Source organism: Festucalex cinctus, chromosome 14 (genome assembly GCF_051991245.1).
Source record: "Festucalex cinctus isolate MCC-2025b chromosome 14, RoL_Fcin_1.0, whole genome shotgun sequence".
Lineage (NCBI taxonomy): Eukaryota > Metazoa > Chordata > Actinopteri > Syngnathiformes > Syngnathidae > Festucalex > Festucalex cinctus.
In genome coordinates, this window is record NC_135424.1 from 23,876,909 (window position 1) to 23,884,558 (window position 7,650).

Here is a 7,650-nt window from a genome sequence, read left to right on the forward strand (position 1 = left end):
ACACATATGTAACAGACTATGATCTACAAAAAAGCCTGTTGGTGCCATATGCTAAACCTAACAGGAAGTCCACCAGAGGCGAGGCATCAAATTTTGTGTTTCAAAATTCTAACTTAATGAAGCATTCCCGGCTGTACATTTCACCTAGAGTTACCAATATTTGAAGACATATGTAACAGCCCTCAAGGTACAAAAAACTCTTTTTGAACCATATGCTAAACCGAACAGGAAGTCCGCCATTTTGATTTACTTTGGAACGTGTTGCCATTTTTTGGGCCATTTCATAGGGGTCTTATTTTAACGAACTCCTCCTACAGAGTTTATCCGATCATCTCCAAACTTGGTGTGATTCATCTTAAGATGTTGAAGATGAAAAGTTATTGAAAGCTTTTTATTTTGTCGCACGCTGTTGCCGTGGCATGCACAGTTTGCAAAGGAAAAAATTACTTCTTAATGAAGCATTCCCAGTTGTACGAAGCAGCTAGAGCTACGAAAATTTGGAGACAAATGTAACAGCCCACGATGTACAAAAAAGTCTCTTGGTGCCATGTGCTAAACCCAACAGGAGGTCCCGTAGGGGCCGGGCATCACATTTTGAGCTAAAAAACTCCTCTTTAACGAAGCATTCCCGGTTGTACGTTTCACCTAGCGCTATGATAATTTAGAGGCATACATAAGAGCCCACGATGTACAAAAAAGTCTCTTGGAACCATGTGCTAAACCAAACAGGAAGTCCGCCATTTTGATTTATGATGGGATTTGTAGACTTTTTTCGTGGCCTTTTTTAGGGGTCATATTTTAACTCCTCCTACAAAATTCATCCGACCGTGTTCAAACTTGGTGTGTTTCATCTTAAGATGTTTAAGATGCAAATTTATCGAAAGTTTTTTATTTTGTCGCACGCTGCTGCTATAGCGATGCATTGGTTGCCAAGTAAAGTGCTGCTTTGTTTTTTTTTATCTATACATGTGTGAAAACTCGTGAAACTTTGCACACACATCAGACTTGTCATTAACATGAATTTTTAGCGATTTCTTGTGCAATTTGCAATAAATCGCACCCTCTATACATTTTTTATGGAGCATTTCCGATTGGATGATTCAAGCGCAAAATAACTAAAGATGACTTGACTTGACCTAGATTTGTGAAAACTCAGAGGCATACCTATTATATTATTATTATTTTTTGTACCTTACAAGATTATCTCTTGTGCCACATTAAACCCCTTTGCAGGCCTGAGCCAAACCACGGTCCATACATTTGATACCACTGCTTTATTTCAATGGTCAAGTACTTCATAACCACACCTACTTATGCTTGTCCTTGCATATATAGTAGACAACAAAGAGCTCTTTCAACAAAAGACATTTCCATCTACAAAGTCATACAAGGTAAGCACTCTATAAATTCTGCAATCACTACACTTCTATTCCTAAATTATCACTTCAAATACCAACAATGGTTAATACAGCTACAAATTTCTTGTATGTTTATGAAGTATGATACTGTATTTATTTCTACTCCTTTGCTTTTCTACAGAACATGAACAAATCAACAAGCAAATTCTCTTTTGATAAAGACCCTCTAATCATCTCCATACGCAAAGATTGCCAACTTTTTTCCGTAAGTATACAATACATAAACTAAACAGGACAACTTTCTCAATCATATACAGTATGCCATACATATATGTATTAAGTTCTCATTTATTAACAGGTTTGTTAAAGGCACCTTTAGTGTGTTTTTCTGTTTGTAATGTTTCTCCACGAGCACGTCTAGCCATTGATATCATGTAGAACACATATGCTAACCTTTTAGAGACAATTGAAGCTTACTTGCACAGTAGCCACTATCTTAACCACTTAATTCACATGTCTACTTGACAACTTATTACATGTAGTGAAATGGTACTTTGTGCGTCTTATGCTTTTTTCTGAACACTGCTTTTCAACTCTTTCCTTAAAACCAATACATGCGGCACTGTTATACTGTATAAATATATATGTCCGTGTGTATATATTTGTATATTCTTTCAAATAAACTCGTTTTGACACACACAGCCATTGAGTAACATGCAACACGACCACAACGTTTTGCACCAACACGTTACCTCTGCTATTTAGAATCATGGAATCTAACATGACTGATTTTCATTGAATGCTTTGTCATTACAGTATGCATGCATTGATCATGCTTTCAGTCGCAACGACTTATACCAGCGCAGCCTTGATCTTCATTCCCAAATGAACCAACTAGTCCATGTGACTCGAGTCAATCGAGCACTTGAAAAACAGATAGACTTCAAAACCAAGCTTGTGAAAGAACTCCAGACTGCATTGGATATAAAGGATGCATGTGATGCATTTGTCCGTGATGGTAAGCTATATGACATGGAAGACACACAAACACTAACACAGCAAGCATCCCCATCCTACACATTGTGTATAATGAATGACATGTTTGACAATGGACATTTTTACATTTTTTTGTTAATGCACGTTCCTTTTTTTCTGTTAGGAATATCTTGAAGGTAACATTGGACTGTTAACTAAAACACTGACTGATTATTGAGCCGCAATTTCTCAATGTATATAATGTGAATACATACTACACTTGATTACTTTCAAATGTGACTGATATCATGTAGCTATGCTGCGATCTTGCCCTCTTTCATCCACTGATAGACACTTCAAAGTTCTTTTTTTTCTGTATCTTCTCAAAATAACTGACATATTCATGGAAAAGATTGTATTTAAATTCTATCGTTATTAATTACTATTATTATGTTTATGTCTTTGCCCCTGATTATGATGTTTCTATACCATAGATTTTTTTTTTTTTTTAATTTTTTGGACATACTGTGACTTGACCTTTACAATACTAATTTTTACTAAGAAAAAATCAATCACACACCATAATATTTTATACTTATCCTGCATGTATCTGGACACACCATGCCAAATTTGACACTTACATAACCATTTATGTACCTGTCGTATCCTTACTTTTATTCATCATTTCATCACACAATCCTAAAACATTGCTTTTTGACCCAGAGGATTCAACTATACCATTTTTGCGTGTCTTATTACTTACTAGCTATATTATTTATTAACGGGCAAAAACTATGAATATAAGATCACCGTCAAATATTACGTCTGTAATATCCATATACAGTGCATTACATAATATGCATTTGTATTAAGACACTACCATGCTAAAAATATGCACACGACTGTTCTGTAAACTACACCTAAGACAACCAAGCTTCACAGATCTAACATGATTCTTCATTCTTTTTTGTTCTACAGATGTATCAAATGCTGCCACACAGACAGAAGAAGCCACTGAGGACATGCACGAAGACGATGATCACAATATAACAGGACAGGTTAACCCCCCTGAAGTTTTAGCCCGCAGGTCAAAGCGTCCTAGGACTAATTCATCCATGGAGGTTACATTATCCTAAGACAGACTATGTGCTAACCCTAACTTTTTGACTCCAAGGGATTCATCTGTCCCAGAAAACTTTTACACTAAAGAGTTTATCTGTCCTAGGGCGCTGTTAACCCCAGGTTAAAGTGTTATTTAATCTGTCCTGTTACAACAGCTATACATAAACAGCTGCATTCCTCTCCTGTTCCATCTCTCGCACTTCTTTCATCTCTTTTTCTCCTCTACTTATACCTATGCTTGCTCATGTGCTTTTTTCCCCTTTAGATGATGTCATTGGTTAGCCTGCTTCAAAGCTACATTTTTTTCTTGAATAACTGTCACACATTTACTGTTTGCTGGACCCTACAAAACTGTCACAATACTTCACTATGTCATGAATACATATGTGTTGCACAGCGACACCACATTAAGAGTCATCAAAAAGCTTTTTATTTGATCACACACCATCTCTGTGCCATGCAATGTTTTCAAATAAACAGATGCTGGTTTTGAATATCAAACGAGCGACTTTTCATGAAACTTTGCACACACATCAGAAAGTCCACACTTTTGAATTTATTTTGGGAATTGTGCATCATTTTTGGCCTTTTACTGCACCTTTTTACACACAAGGCACGGCAAATGCATTTCTATTTTCCATGGTCCTTGTCTATTTAACAGTACCCCAACGTGCAAGTCCCCCGACTTGCATATACCCCAACGTGGCCCGGGTTGCGAGGGCCCTTTATAGCTGCTCGCAGCTCTAGTTATTATTATTATTCTTATTATTATTCTTCTCCGCAAACGATCACATTTTTGAGACACTAAACGTGACCGAAAACTCACCAAACTTTACACGCACATCAGGCCTGGCGAAAAATTTGATATTTTAAAGTCGCCATACATGATAACAGAAAAATGGCTCCTTTGCGCCCCCTACATAGGTTAAACGGATCCCTGTCCCGCTACGATTGTCCGACGGCTATGAAAATTGTGTGGCACCTGTAGCACATCCCAATGAACAAAAACCTCTTTGAAGTGTGTACCCTAAAATAGACAGAAAGTGAGGTATGAGTATTTAAATGTCCAATTTTTGCCAATTTTTGCACATTTACAGGGGTCATACTTTTGCCCGCTTCTCCTACACGGTTAACCCGATTGACTTCAAACTTGGGATGGACCATCTCAACACCTGGGACAACATCATTGTGAAAAATGAAAAGTTTTTGATATAATATATGACGGCGGCGGCGCATCAAATTTAGAGTTTAAAAATTCTTACTTCACGAGGCATTGCCGGTTGTACGTTTAATCTAGAGCTACGAAAATTGGTACACATATGTAACAGACTATGACCTACAAAAAACTCTTTTTGAACCATATGCTAAACCTAACAGGAAGTCCACCATTTTGATTTATTTTGGAACGTGTTGCCATTTTTTTGGCCATTTCATTGGGGCCTTATTTTAACGAACTCCTCCTACAGTGTTTATCCGATCATCTTCAAACTTGGTGTGATTCATCTTAAGATGTTGAAGATGAAAAGTTATTGAAAGCTTTGTATTTCGTCGCACGCTGTTGTCATGGCATGCACTGTTTGCAAAGGGAAAAAAATATCCTTAAAGAAGCATTGCCAGTTGTACGAAGCAGCTAGAGCTACGAAAATTTGTAGACATATGTAACAGCCCAAGATGTACAAAAAAGTCTCTTGGTGCCCTGTGCTAAACCCAACAGGAAGTCCCCCAGGGGCCGGGCATCACATTTTGAGCTAAAAAAAACTCCTCTTTAACAAAGCATACCCGGCTGTACGTTTCACCTAGAGTTACCAAAATTTGTAGAGGTATATAACAGCCCTCGAGGTACAAAAAACTCTTTTTGAACCATATGCTAAACCTAACAGGACGTCCGCCATTTTGATTTACTTTGGAATGTGTTGCCATTTTTTTTGCCCATTTCATAGGGGTCATATTTTAACAAACTCCTCCTACAGAGTTTATCCGATCATCTTCAAACTTGGTGTGATTCATCTTAAGATGTTGAAAATGAAAAGTTATTGAAAGTCTTTTATTTCGTCACACGCTGTTATCGTGGCATGCACTTTTTGCAAAGGAAAAAAATCCTTCTTAATGAAGCATTCCCAGTTGTACGAAATAGCAAGAGCTACAAAAATTTGTAGACATATGTAACAGCCCACAATGTACAAAAAAGTCTCTTGGTGCCATGTGCTAAACCCAACAGGAAGTCCCCCAGGGGCCGGGCATCACATTTTGAGCTAGAAAACTCCTCTTTAACGAAGCATTCCCGGTTGTACGTTTCACCTAGCGCGATGATAATTTGCAGGCATACATAAGAGCCCACGATGTACAAAAAAGTCTCTTGGAACCATGTGCTAAACCAAACAGGAAGTCCGCCATTTTGATTTATGATGGGATTTGTTGCCATTTTTTGTGGCCTTTTTCAGGGGTCATATTTTAACGAACCCCTCCTACAAAATTTATCCGACTGTCTTCAAACTTGGTATGTTTCATCTTAAGATGTTTAAGATGCAAAGTTATCGAAAGTTATTTATTTTGTCGCACGCCGTTGTCATGGCGATGCATTGTTTGCCAAGTAAAATGCTGCTTTTTTGTTTTGGTCTAAACATGTGCAAAAACTCATGAAACTTTACACACACATCAGGCTTGTCATCAGCTTGAATATTTTAGAGATTTCTTATTAAATTTGCAATAAATGCTTCAATAGCGCCCTCTAGACATTTTTATGAAGTCTTTCCGATTATATGATTCAGCTAGATGTGTGAATATTGGCAGGCATGCCTAATATATTCAAAAAGTATTCTATATAGCCATGTGCCAATCCATTTTGATTTTATTTTGTTAATTGTGCATCATTTTTGGCCTTTCCATGAAACTTTACAAACACAAAGCATGGAAAAAACGTTTAAAATTTAGATGGTTTCCTATTTGACAGTACCCCAACATGCCAGTACCCCGACGTGCAAATACCCCAACGTGGCCCGGGTTGCGAGGGCCCTTTATAGCTGCTCGCAGCTCTAGTTCTTATTATTAGGGCCCGAGCAGCGGCGGCGGCGGTGCCGCTGCGAGGCCCTATTGTTTTTGTAGGAATTCTTCTTATTATTATTCTTATTATTATTCTTCTCCGCAAACAATCGCATTTTTGAGACACTAAACGTGACCAAAAACTCACCAAACTTTACACGCACATCAGGCCTGGCGAAAAATTTGATATTTTAAAGTCGCCATACTCGATAACAGAAAAATGGTTCCTTAGCGCCCCCTACATAGGTTAAACGGATCCCTGTCCCGCTACGATTGTCCGACGGCTATGAAAATTGTGTGGCACCTGTAGCACATCCCAATGAACAAAAACCTCTTTGAAGTGTGTACCCTAAAATAGACAGAAAGTGAGGTATGAGTATTTAAATGTCCAATTTTTGCCAATTTTTGCACATTTACAGGGGTCATACTTTTGCCCGCTTCTCCTACACGGTTAACCCGATTGACTTCAAACTTGGGATGTACCATCTCAACACCTGGGACAACATCATTGTGAAAAATGAAAAGTTTTTGATATACTATATGACGGCGGCGGCGCATCAAATTTAGAGTTTAAAAATTCTTACTTCACGAAGCATTGCCGGTTGTACGTTTAATCTAGAGCTACAAAAATTGGTACACATATGTAACAGGCTATGACCTACAAAAAACTCTTTTTGAACCATATGCTAAACCTAACAGGAAGTCCACCATTTTGATTTATTTTGGAACGTGTTGCCATTTTTTTGGCCATTTCATTGGGGCCTTATTTTAACGAACTCCTCCTACAGTGTTTATCCGATCATCTTCAAACTTGGTGTGATTCATCTTAAGATGTTGAAGATGAAAAGTTATTGAAAGCTTTGTATTTCGTCGCACGCTGTTGTCATGGCATGCACTGTTTGCAAAGGAAAAAAAATATCCTTAATGAAGCATTCCCAGTTGTACGAAGCAGCTAGAGCGACGAAAAATTGTAGACATATGTAACAGCCCAGGATGTACAAAAAAGTCTCTTGGTGCCATGTGCTAAACCCAACAGGAAGTCCCCCAGGGGCCGGGCATCACATTTTGAGCTAAAAAACTCCTCTTTAACGAAGCATTCCCGGTTGTACGTTTCACCTAGCGCTATGATAATTTGCAGGCATACATAAGAGCCCGT

At 38.1% G+C, this 7,650-nt stretch overlaps 1 long non-coding RNA gene across 1 annotated transcript; it reads left to right on the forward strand.

Moving 5' to 3' along the window:
* The first annotated feature begins 672 nt into the window (after positions 1-672).
* LOC144001475 (uncharacterized) lies at positions 673-4,209 on the forward strand. Its single transcript, XR_013278497.1, has 3 exons — positions 673-1,623; positions 2,175-2,376; positions 3,312-4,209. It is a non-coding gene; the product is annotated as an uncharacterized LOC144001475 (long non-coding RNA).
* Positions 4,210-7,650: the final 3,441 nt, after the last annotated feature.